Genomic DNA, 13214 nt, shown 5'->3' on the forward strand with positions numbered 1-13214 from the left:
ATATAATGAAAATGAAAATATAAAAAAAAAATATTATAGTTTATTGTATGTTTTTCACTATAAAGGGTTTTACAAAAACCGCGACACGTATTTCGCTATAATATAGCTTTCCCAAGCATAAACTTATGAAAATCATAAAATAAACTATATCAGATAGTTTTCTAAATATGGATTTTCATCAAGAAATTTCACTGAAGCATCCCTTGTTAAGATACAGCCCCTTAAAGGGGGTACATAAAATTTGTATAACAATTTTTTTCACAAGCACTGAAAAAGTTACAATATTGAAATTAACCTGACTTTTTGTACTACCAAAAAGACACTCAGCCAGTAATTTATTTGGTTTACTCCATAGTTGTAAGGGGTGAAAAACGCAACCCCTAAAATTTATTTCCGATGTAACTTTTTGTCGTATCATTTGTTTACCATTTGAAAATGTATTTCCGATAGCCTGTTTCATTCCAAACAAAAAAAGTCTCTTGGGTTTTTTGCCCTGTTTCATTCCAAACAAAATATGTCTCTTGGGTTTTTTGCCCGAAATAAACCAGTTCGCAATAAAAAATTATTTTAAAAACAACTACGGAGATACATCGTCATAAATGCGAACTGGATTTATTGTTATTTTGTAGTTAGTACTTGCATTAAACGATTAAAGGGTAATGTACAAAACTAATTTATTAATAACAAAACACACAACATGTAGAAACCATAGTACCAAAGTATGTTCAATATGTTTACCTTCAGACATTACGCATGCGCCTAGACGTCGGCGCATTGAGCCACGTATTCGCTCAAATATTCCTGGAGTCTCTCTGATTACCCTGCACGCATCGATGATGCGGTTTCTTGGATCCTCTACATCGCTAACAAGAGTACGATAAACCAAATGCTGTAAATGGCCCTAAATAGCGAAATCGAGAGGATTGAGATCCGGGTATCGGGCCAGTTCTGTGGTCCTCCTCGACCTATCTAGTGATTTGCATATGTTTCAGTTAAATGCATAAAAAAATGCATAAATGCATAAAAAACATATCCCTTCTGACGCCCAAAGGAACTTCCTCCAGCAGTACTGAATGCACTTCTCTCAAAAATTGAACGTATGCCTCACCATTTAATCGAGGAGGTAGAAAATGAGGCCCAATTAAATCACCCCCAATAACTCCGAGCCACACGTTAAGAGAAAACTGTTCTTGATGGTTAGTTCCGACAATAGCGTGAGGTTTTTCATCAGCCCATATGTGGTAATTATGAAAATTAATAATCTTGTCCAGAGAAAAACTACATTCGTCTGTGAATTCTATCGTCTTCAGAAAGTCACAATTTCTTCTAATCATTTCCACCATTCAATTGCAAAATTCAAGACGGATCGGAAAGTCTCGCGGTAACAATGCCTGTACTCGTTGCAGATGGTAAGAGTATGAGAGTTGTTCCTTTAAAATTCGAAATACCGTCATATGATCAACATTTAGCTGGAAAGCAATCTTTTTAGTACTGGTAGTGGGTTGTTCTTCAATCAAATTGAGTACTGCTTCCTCAAGCTGTGGTGATCGTACTTCTCGATGGCGACCACAATCCTGCGTTCTTTGGTCGAATGAACCATATTCTCGTAATCGTTGATGAAATCGAGCAAATATTCTTCTAGAAGCTTCTAACTCATTCCCCTGCAACAGAGCGTAAACGTAATGCATATCAGCCATTTCCTCATTTGTGTATGCCATTTCAATAACAAGTGAATTATTAAAGTAACAAATTAAGAACAGAACAACAACACATAATTGGTATTGATTCAATTTCGAAAATTCACAAACTGACAGCGTCATACCAATTTAATTGTCACTATCGCTAATAGCTACTACCTACTAGATACATTAGTTTCGTATTTTCGCATTTATGACGATGTATCTCTGTAGTTGTTCCTAAAATATTTTTTTGCTGCGAACTGATTCATTTTGGACAAAAAAACCAGAAGACATTTTTTGTTTAGAATGAAACAGGCTATCAGAAATACATTTTTTAATGGTAAACAAATGATAAGACAAAAAGTTACATTGGAAATAAATTTTAGGGGTTGCGTTTTCCACCCCTTACAACCATGGGGTTAAACAAATACATTTCTGGCTAGTGTCTTTTTGGTAGTATGAAACATTAGATTGATTTCAATATCGTAACTTTTTTAGTGCTTGTGAAAAAAATTGTTATACAAATTTTATGTACCCCCTTTAAGGGGCTGTATCTTAACAAAGGAATGCTCCAATGAAATATATATATATATATATATACCTATATAGAAAAGTTAATGCAGTCAAGCTGCTGGAAAATAATTCAATGAAAATCAAAATAAATAGATAAGTACTTTTTGATCACTCCCATATTGATTTCAATTTAAGAGCCACCGGTAGACAGCTGTTTCGGCCTATTAGGCATCGTCAGTACCTGGCAGGTGATCCTCGATTGAAGACAAAATGAGAAAAACCAAGAAAGTACTTGATTAAAAATAGCTGCGTTAACGCAAGCGAAACATAAGTGAAACCACCTATTGGTGTGACACCCAAGTCAACTTGTCAGTTGTCAGTTGTCAGTTTTTATGTCAGTGTTGGTGGTTTGACCAATCAACCGACAACTGCAGAAATTTGGGAAGCTAACCTGAAATGCCATCGGAAAACGAATCCACATGTTTTCAGAAATTATATGAAATCTAGAAACGTTAATGCAGTCAAGTACTTTCTTGGTTTTTCACATTTTGTCTTCAATCGAGGACCGCCTGCCCGGTACTGACGATGCCCAATAGGCTGAAACAGCTGTCTACCGGTGGCTCTTAAATTGAAATCAATATGGGAGTGATCAAAAAGTACTTATCTATTTATGGTTTATGTCAAAATGAAGTTTATCAAGGCGTAGTCAGTAAAACCATTATACCTTTAGGAAAGTAGCTTCTCCGTTGTGCAGTTGTCACTATCTCAGTATTTTTTCTGTCTGAAACGAGCATCTGTAACTCAACCTCATTGTTTATGTAACCATTACATTACTCTTTTTTACTGTTTTTTTCACAATGCCCAGTGTTCATATTTCATATGTACCATAAAATTTTATTTTCTGAAATCCAAATTAAAATCACCAGTTTTCTCACAGAAACGAATTGTTTTCAGTCTCCGTATTTTCTTCTGATTCAATGAATATTTTTGTAATCAATATTTGAATTTCGAATAAATTTCTGATCAATTATATTCATTTGAAATATCACCTATATCTGGAAAGCTTTCGAAAATATATGAAATTTCATCTATATTTTATTTTATCATCACCCAACTGATGATGTCTTGGTAAGGAAATCTTGGTAATGAAAGGTGTAAACAGATGTCTGGTACTGATCACGAATACTTTGTTTCTGTATTCTTGGAATGAGTCTTCTGTTCATAGATGACGTCCCAGTAAGAGGACCTCTCATTCGGAACCAATTGAATCCAAACAATATATTTGTGATTGCCTAGAACAATTGGTGTGTTGGCAACGCTGTATAGAGTTAGATCTAGAATGCTTCGAAGCGGGAGCTTTATGGTCTGTAAATGAACTTAAGAGTACTCAAATTTTATTATTATTTCGATTTGTTCATATAGACAGGTTCAATAAAAGTCAATGTCAAGAGTTCTGTGTATGAGCACAAAGAAGTCCAGATTCTCTTATTCCTTTCAGAATATTCGTTTTGGTATACATCACGATGAAGCTTCTGGGTTCAATGTGGTTTCTGAATTTTGTACAGAAATTACCTATATTTAATGAGGAATATTATAGTTTTCCAAAAGATAAGAATTAATGGTTGTGAATTCTACTGAATGACTAAATTAAATTAAAATCTTGCCCTTAGTCATCTGCTTTTCTATGTGGAAATACGTAATTAGTTTATAATATGTCTATTTAATGTTTTGGTGACAGTTTATAATGTTTAAATTTTCAGTTAGTTTATACGTAAATTCAGGTAAAGTAAAACCAAACTTTATTTACGTGAAGTTGTAAAATTATTACAATATGTTAAAACAACGATAAAAATAAAATAAATACAACAATAAAAATTAATTGGCGCTCCGGGGCGACTTCACTGATTCCAGAGGCGCATTTACTTTTTCAGCTGCAGGAAAACCCGGAAAAACCTGCAGCACCACATCATCTGAAGATCTTGATCTAACAATGTCCTCTCTCTCATAAAACAAAATGTAGGGTGTCTCCAGAGGCTCCAATAAATTCAATGCATCACCAGAACACTTCGTGACACGACTATCGTCAAACTTATACCAGGCCGTTTCTTCTTTGACCAAGGCGTAATAATGACCACATTCAACGCCAGAACCACAGTGAACAATGACTGCATGAATATTATAACAGTGGTCTGCTAGGTTGAAATGTTCATCTATTTCGAACCTTCCAAAGAGTTTCTTGCTTCCGTTAGAGGTTGAGTCTTGTTTGAAAATCATCAGTGTTATTATTAGATTGACTGGTGCCTCAGCTATATTTGTTTCTTTATAACAGTCAGTTAGTTTGGCGCATGTTTGACAATACAGTCGATCATCGCCTGTTAAAAATTCCATTTTCAGATGATTTAACAATAAGCTTTGCACGGACTGGTAATTAGTCGTATTAGGAAAAGCTAGATGAAGTTCCAGAAATTCACATAAGTTTTCAGTTCTTCTTGAACATTTACCACAAAGTAAACAAGTTAGGATTTTTCCAGCAAAAGATTTACAAATACAAGACGAGATGGGTTGTACGGAATCATTCAGTCCAGAGCGGCTGGGAGTATTGATTTTGCTATTGTTTTGCTCACGAAGAGTATTCAACAAGAACCCCAAGAATTCGGAACAATCCTCTTGTTGTCCTAACGAGTATTTAGTGGACTTCAAAGACTCCAGGAAATCGGTTGGAGGGAAAGATGATACCTTCTTACGAAACTGCAGCTGCATGAACAGTTGTTTGAGTTTGATGAATAAGCAGGAAACATTCTCGTTCTCGTTCATTATTAAAACTTCGTTCTTGAAATTCTTCGTCATGAACAACACTTGTAAAATGCTATTCATGTAACAAGTGTTTCCTAAATTATCCAATCCAATTTTCTTCTCTAGATTTTTAGGACAACTCTCTACTGATTCGTAAGGAAGAACACGTTTCACAGAATCTCCATAAGAACCATTTCTCAAGCTGCGATCGATCCTTCCAAGTGAAAAAGGGTTTCGTAGAGGGATCGATTCGGCTCTTGCTTCAAGAAGCGCTATTATCAGTTATCAGTCATTAAATAGGAGGAAGGTCATATAAAGCACTAATCAGCATGTACGTGCCTGAAGAAGCCATTCTATAGTGAAACGCATGTTGCCTTACATGACATGCAATTGACGTTATCTGTCAAAGTGACAAGTCAATTATTTTTTCGCTGCGCAAATTTCGAAGAAATTTCGATAAAAACGTGTATTTCTGGTTGATGATCAGCTGTTCACCAGTAGTATATCTCTCGTGTTAGTGTGTGCGTTGGTTATAGTGCGTAAGAAGCTTCCAGACTTATGGTGAGTACGTTTCCGATTTATCAGTTCCGAGACTTTTCATTATATCATCGCCCGCCTTAGGGATTTACTAAAGGAAGTGAGTTATTGCTAGCGGTATGGAGGAACTGCTTGACAGCTTGATAGCCCCCAAAGATACTTCTGACAGTGCCACTCTCTCTGTACAACCAGTTTCAGTACAGGTAGATATAAACAAGCCGCAAGAACCGGCTAACAAAAAACGACGACTTCCAAAGGAGTTTCCTCCTCTCCCTTCCAAACCAGCCGCTCCGACTAACAAAAACACCGGCACGAAGCCCAAAAGGGTAGTCAAAAAGACAAAACTTCGAGATGAAGCCAGGAAAAGCGCTTCCGAGTCGGAACCTTCGACTACAGAATCTTCCATAGATGGAGAAAGTGAGATGTCTGTCGACGAAAACGAAAACGAATCAGACATTTCAGTATCGACCATACAGGGTGGCCCTAGACAGCCACAACAAAAACATGATCAGGTTGGAAACCCAAACAATCAGGAAAATGTTTCCCCCATCCCTCCGCGTTCTGAGGCGCCTCAAAACGTCAAGAAATCACGAGTCCCAATTGTCGTTCGTCAGAAGGACAAGTGAGTCAAATTTACGAAGCTGGCTACTCTCCATAAGATTTGCTACACAAAGGCGGTGAACCTGGCCGACGGCATCAAGGTCCAGCCTTCCACTATCAAGGACTATAGGAAAATGTCCAAACTCCTGGTGGGGGAAAAATCCCTCACCACACGTACACCCTACCTGAAGACAGGCAAATCAGAGTTGTCTTCATAGGAGTTCCAGAACACCTGGAAACCGCTAACATCGAGGATGCCTTGGTGGAGAAGGGTTTCCAGCCATCATCCGTCTCCAGGATGATGCGTGGAAATCGCCCACTTCCTCTGGTTCTGGTTCAACTGAGCCAGAACCAAAAACACATTTACGAAGAAAGGGAGCTCCTTAACGTGAAAGTTAAGGTTGAACCCCAACATCAGAGGACACTAGTAGGGCAGTGCCATCGATGTCAGCGGTTTGGGCATAGCCAGAGGAACTGCCTAGCCGTCCCCATATGTGTCAAGTGCGCCGGCAGACACCTTTCAGGTGAATGCAAAAAACCTAAAACAGAACCTCCGAAATGCAACAACTGCAAAGGGGGTGCATACCGCGAACTACCGGGGTTGTCCTGAGTTCCCCAAGGTTCGCTGGAGGACCAAGGTGACCGCAAATGCCCCCCAAAATGCATCCACACCTGGGAGACGTCCTGCCGAACGTCCGCCCGGGGATGAGCTATGCAGGAGCGGCAAAGAGCGGCAACACCTCCGCCAAGCCGACTGAAGCGCCCAATAGTCCTCGTTCGTCGAAAGTTAGTGACATCTGTTCCGCTCTGGACCTCATGAAGAAACTGTTCATCCAGTTCCCCGTACTCGAAAAAATGTTTACCAGCGTGATAACTGGAACCTGTTAATGGCTAGACAACTAACATTGCCTAGTTCTCTCAAGGTTGTATTTTGGAATGCCAGTAGCATTTTAAATAAAAAACTCGATTTTGAAAATGTCTTATTTGCGCAGAACATCGATGTCGCACTTGTGCAGGAAACCCATCTGTACAATGAACCTTTTGGCATTCCAAATTACCGTTTCTATCATAGAGAACGAGTTGGACGTGCTGGAGGAGAAGTTGACATTTTTGTCAAACGTAATCTTCCTCACGTACAATTCGGCATTGATCCGGATCAGTTACACGACACGGAAGCCGTGGGCGTTGAACTACAACTGAGAAGACGTCGTCATAGACAAATCTCAGTTGTCGACAGATACCCCCACAATTGCTGCTGGTGACTTCAACGCCAAGCACAATCTGTGGAGCAGAATCACCAATGCGAACGCCGAGCGCTCCATGCGCATGCTAACAGGCATGAGTATCGAGTGATGGGTCCAGGTGAGCCTACGTTCTACCGTGGGGATAACAGACGTGACGTGCTTGATATCGCACTACTCAGTAACGTTTCCATGTCCTGCGAAGTGTACACTTTGTCGGAACTAGACTCAGATCATAATCCAGTCATCCTGATGCTGGGTGATGACTATCACTATATCGCATGAGATCATCCACGGATTGAGAAGCCTTCGAGGCTCTTCTAGTGGAGACACCTACAGACCGTGAGGCGCTTCAAACTCGCAACGGTCTCGACGCGGCAGTGGCAAATTTCGAATTGACTGTGAACAATGCATTTCGCGCGGCCACAACCAGGACAGAGTGTTCTCTGCGAAGCTATAATGAGTTTCCTCCCAGGATAAAGAATCTTATCCGGGAGAGAAATCGACTCAGACGAGTTTATCAGAGGACTCTCTACCCTGGAGACAAGGCTGCTGCTAGCAGGATGGCCAACCAAGTCAAACAGGCCATCATTGACTACAGAAACGAGAGGTGGAGTGAGTGTTTGGAATCTCTCGAACCTGGGGATGATGAGCTATGATGAGTCACCCGCAGGCTCGTAAAGAGGAAAACCGCTCCCTCCCCTCTCCATGGACCTCGCGGCATTTGCTACTCCTCCGCCGAGAAGGCGTTGGCCTTTGCAGACACAATGGAGAATCAGTTCCAGCTTAATGTTGATCCGGATGATGATATTGACCGTGATATCCAGCTGGAACAACGAGTTCAGTGAATCCTCAGGGAAAATGATGACGACGTGATCCGTCCAGCTTCGGAGGAACAACTGAGGGGGTACATTTGGGCCTCCAAACCCAAGAAGGCTCCGGGAATTGATTCAATCAACAATAGGTTGCTGAAGCAGCTCCCGGAGAACTTTATCAGATACCTACTGGACATAAATAGCTCAATCGCCCTCAGATACTTCCCCCGAAGATGGAAGCATGCCGTAGTTGTCATGATTCCGAAACAGGGCCAGAACCCGCTGTTCGCTTCCGAGGTTCGATCACGTGAAGGTTTCCCGATATGCCTATACAGCTCTCCTCGCTTCTTCCATGGGTCGGGGGTTGGCGGTCGTCTACATGCAACGCGCATTTGACGACCTTGAACGCTGGGACCTGGAATGGAAGATTCGGGTGGACCCAGGAAAAACTCAGGCGATAGATTTGGGGAGGCGTAACGTTTCTCCAGATACAAGAGTCACGATTTCAGGCAGAGAGATCGAATGGAAAACGCGAGTCAAATACCTAGGTCTTTGGATAGACCGCCGACTCACCTGTGTAAATCACATTGACTATATTGAGAACAGAATACAAATGAGGATAGCCAAACTCTATCCTCTGATTAATCGAAACTCTCAGCTCAGTCTTAGAAATGAGATTTTATTAATCAACACGTTGTTCAAGCCTGCCATTATGTATGCTTCAGGCGCTTGGGGACAAACCACTCCGTCAAACCTCTCCACTTTGGAAAGGTTGGAAAATAAACTTCTCGGGATGCTGGTGAATGCTCCATGGTTCGTGCGGAATGAAGCCATCAGCAGAGATTTGAATCTGTTAACTATACGGTAGTCAATGACCTTTATGCCGCCATCAAAACACCCTACGTCCTCCTGACGAAAGACAGTTGAAAGGGTAAGATTAAAATGAAGATGACTATCGACGCATGTTGCCTTTTTGTAAACAGTTCAGTTAAAATCTCACAATGAAGTGTCTCTTGAATATCATATATTATTCTCGATGTCGTTGTGTTTAAGATTTCGAAAGCAATCGACCCTTTCTGATCCACTTTCCCTTTCCCGCTTCGAGAACGGTCGGATTGCATGACATTATGTCAGACAGACGGCAGACTCGTATGAAATATAAGTCGAGGCTGTCCTCGAAAGAGGGCGGGGCTCCGTTTATGCCGTTCTGATATACTGGCTGATGGTCTGCCAGGCTTTAGGACAAATTAGCTGTCGTGACAAACGGCTAATTAATGTTGTCACTGGGAGAAACTTCGGATTGTCAGCGTTTTGAAGGAGTTCACGGACGACAGTGAAAGCGAATTCGGAGTTCGAAGTTAGAGTTTGGAAGGCCTTTGTGTTCCTTTGACGGTGCCAACGACCTAGAGAATTGAAGGGCGACACCTATGAACAGTGTTTAGAAAATTAAATTTGCTCAAATCAATGAAAATCCTCAGAATGTTCTCTGATCCATTGATTGATTTTCATTTTTGAATTGAATAAACAAATTTGAGATTGTCCTCCACCACCATGGAAACTGTACTTTTTTCAAATAAGATCAACTAGTGTGGTAGAAAAAATGAGGTATTTCGCAATCGATCGAATCTAACCTCTATTTACAGGTATCGTATTATGATCACGCCTGTTCGGTTTTACCTGGGAATAGAAAATATAGGCATGAAGATGATTTCTTTATGCGGTAGTTCATACCTTGGCAAGTTTCTATTGATACGACATTCAAGGCAGACGTGAAAAATCTTTCGCAAGAGACAATATATCAATACCAGACAAATTTTATGTAAATATGGAGAACAACGTCAGCTTTTTTCTATAGAGAAGGAATCTTGTGCATAGGGTGTCTCATAAGTCATACATTGCCTGGTTCCTAAGGTGATGTATAGACACAATATACAGTGCTAACGTAAAAAGGTCTTTCGCAAGGGACATGATATCAATACTTGACAAAATTTATGTAAAAATCGTGATTGTTAGTTTTTTATGGAGCATAATTTCAACTTTTCTCCATAGAAAAGGAGTCGTGTAACATAGGGTGTCTCGTAAGTCATAGAGGTAGATCATACATTGCCTAGTTTCTAAGGTAATGTTTAGATACGATATACAGTGCAAACGTAAAACGTTCCTTCGTAAGAGACAAAATATGAATACCAGACAAAGTTTATGTAAATATCATGAATGTTAGTTCTTTATGGTGCACAATGTCAACTTTTTTCTATAAAGAAGAAGTCTTGTAACATGAGGTGTCCCGTAAGTCAAGGAGGTAGTTCATACATTACCTAGTTCCTAAGGTAATGTATGGACACGATATAAAGTGCAAACGTCAAAAGATCCTTCGCAAGAGATAAGATATCAATACCATACAAAATATTTGCAAAAATCATGAATGTTAGTTTTTTATGGAGCAAAACGTCAACTTTTTTCTATAGAAAAGGAGTCTTATAACATAAGGTGTCTCGTATGTCATAGAAATAGTTCATACATTGCCTAGTTCCTAAGGTAACGTATAGATACGATATACAGTGCAAACGTAAAAGTTCCTTCGCAAGAGACAAGATATGAATACCAGACAAAGTTTATGTAAATATCATAAATGTTAGTTCTTTATGGAGCACAACGTCAGCTTTTTTTCTACAGAGTAGGAGTCTTGTAACATGAGGTGTCTCGTAAGTCATGGAGGTAGTTCATACATTGCCTAGTTCCTAAGGTAATGTATAGACACGATATACAGTGCAAACGACAAAAGATCCTTCGCAAGGGACAAGATATCAATACCATACAAAATATAGGTAAAAATCATGAATGTTAGTTTTTTATGGAGCACAACGTCAACTTTTTTCTATAGAAAAGGATTCTTCTAACATAGGGTGTCTCTTAAGTCATGGAGGTAGTTCATACATTGCCTGGTTCCTAAGGTAATGTATAGACACGATATACAGTGCAAACGTAAAAAGATCTTTCGCAAGGGACAATATATCAATACCAGACAAAGTTTATGTAAATATCATGAATGTTAGTTCAACGCCAACTTTTTTTTCTATAGAGAAGGAGTTTTGTAACATGGGGTGGCTCGTAAGTCATGGAGGTAGTTCACACATTGCCTAGTTCCTGAGGTAATGTATAGACACGATATACAGTGCAAACATAAAAAGTTCCTTCGCAAGAGACAAAATATGAATACCAGATCACTTTATTGTAAAAATCATGAATATCAGTTTTTTATGGAACACAATATTAACTTTTTTCTATAGAAAAGGAGTCTCCTAACATAGGGTGTTTCGTAAGTCATGGAGGTAGTTCTTACATTGCCCAGTTCCTAAGGCTATTTTGAGACATCATATACAGTACAAACGTCGAAAGATCCTTCTCAAGGGACAAGATATCAATACCAGAAAAAAATGTTTGCAAAAAATCATGAACGTTAGTTCTTTATGGAGTACAACGTCAATTTTTTTCCATTGGAAAGCAGTCCCTTACATAGGATATCTTGTAAGTCATGGAGGTAGTTCATACATTGCCTAGTTCCTGAGGTAATGTATAGACATGATATACAGTGCAAACGTAAAAAGATCATTTGAATATTGCCAGACATAATCTATGTAAAAATGATGATTATTAGTTCTGTATGAAGCACAAAGTCAATTTACTTCTATAGAGACGGAGTCTTGAAACACAGGGTGCCTCGTAAGTCATGGAGGTAGTTCATACATTGCCTAGTTCCTAAAAAGTGATGTATAAACACGATATACAATCTAAACGTAAAAAGATCCTTCGCAAGAGACGATATATCCATGCTAGACACAGTTTATGTAAAAATCATGATTAGTAGTTCTTTATGGGACGCGACGTCAACTTTTTTCTATAGAAAAAGAGTCTCATAACACCAGTGGATGTGTTGACAGCAAAAATTATCGAAATAAAGTCAAAAGTAAATAGTAGAATTGTTGATCTATCATTTTTAGTATTCACAAAAAAATACTCTCCTAAATTCTGAAGCTCAATTTAATTTTCTCATTTTTTCCTTACTATGAGTCAAAAATGCTGATCAAATGAAAGCAATCGCGAACATGTTAAAATATACTTACGAGGTGGAATATAACTGGCTGATACTTGATGAAAATCCATATAAAAACTAATTATTACAGTTTATTGTATGATTTTCACTATAAAGGATTTTACAAAAATCGCGACGCATGTTCCGCTATACAAGAGCTTTCTCAAGGTTGCGCATTTTAGAATATCTGTCAAATTCTTACAAAAATTGATACAGTTGTCGTTATAAGTATTTGATATAGATGAAGTTTGTCTTTTACACTAAGTAATTTGAACGAATCGTTCAAAATTTATCACAATGAGATTAACTTGACGCAACTCAGTAAGCCATAACGCGTCGCGTCTACTGTAAAACGACGGTGGATGATGCGCGGGGGTGAGGAGGGGTTTAAGCAATGAAGCGCTATCGCCGAGAACGCGGGCAGACGCGAGAGGGCAAACGTCGTTGATGGTTGTATTAGTTTTGCGAATTTCTTCATAGGTTACATAATTCGATTCTCAAAGCTATTCATTACTGAGTGCAGTACTTAGGCATATTTTTTCATTTACTGAATTTTTAAAGTGAAAATATTAATAACTAGCTGTTGCCCGCTCTTATATTAACGTACAGTCAAAGCTACTCAACCTAGAATCTTGAAATATGCAGATAGGTTCTTTGTATATACTACATAAGCATCAAGAAAGAGTTAATAAAAAAAATGTTACTTGTGACAAATCAAATTCTACGCTGGCGAAGCCGCGAGCAACAACTAGTATTCCATAAATTGAGTGAAAGCAATTTTGACATTCGAGTTGAACTTTATGAAATCTTCTCGGAAAGCTTCAACCATCATCCAAGTTCATTATACACCACATGAATATACTCTTTATCAAATGAACAAATTAATTTTCAAAATTTTTGATACACGAGTAATGCAAACCTGAATATTTCACGCCAAATTGAAAAT

This window comes from Leptinotarsa decemlineata, unplaced genomic scaffold, assembly GCF_025532065.1.
Source record: "Leptinotarsa decemlineata unplaced genomic scaffold, Ldec_3_MD MMD2_tig00026354_RagTag_RagTag, whole genome shotgun sequence".
In the NCBI taxonomy this organism is placed as follows: domain Eukaryota; kingdom Metazoa; phylum Arthropoda; class Insecta; order Coleoptera; family Chrysomelidae; genus Leptinotarsa; species Leptinotarsa decemlineata.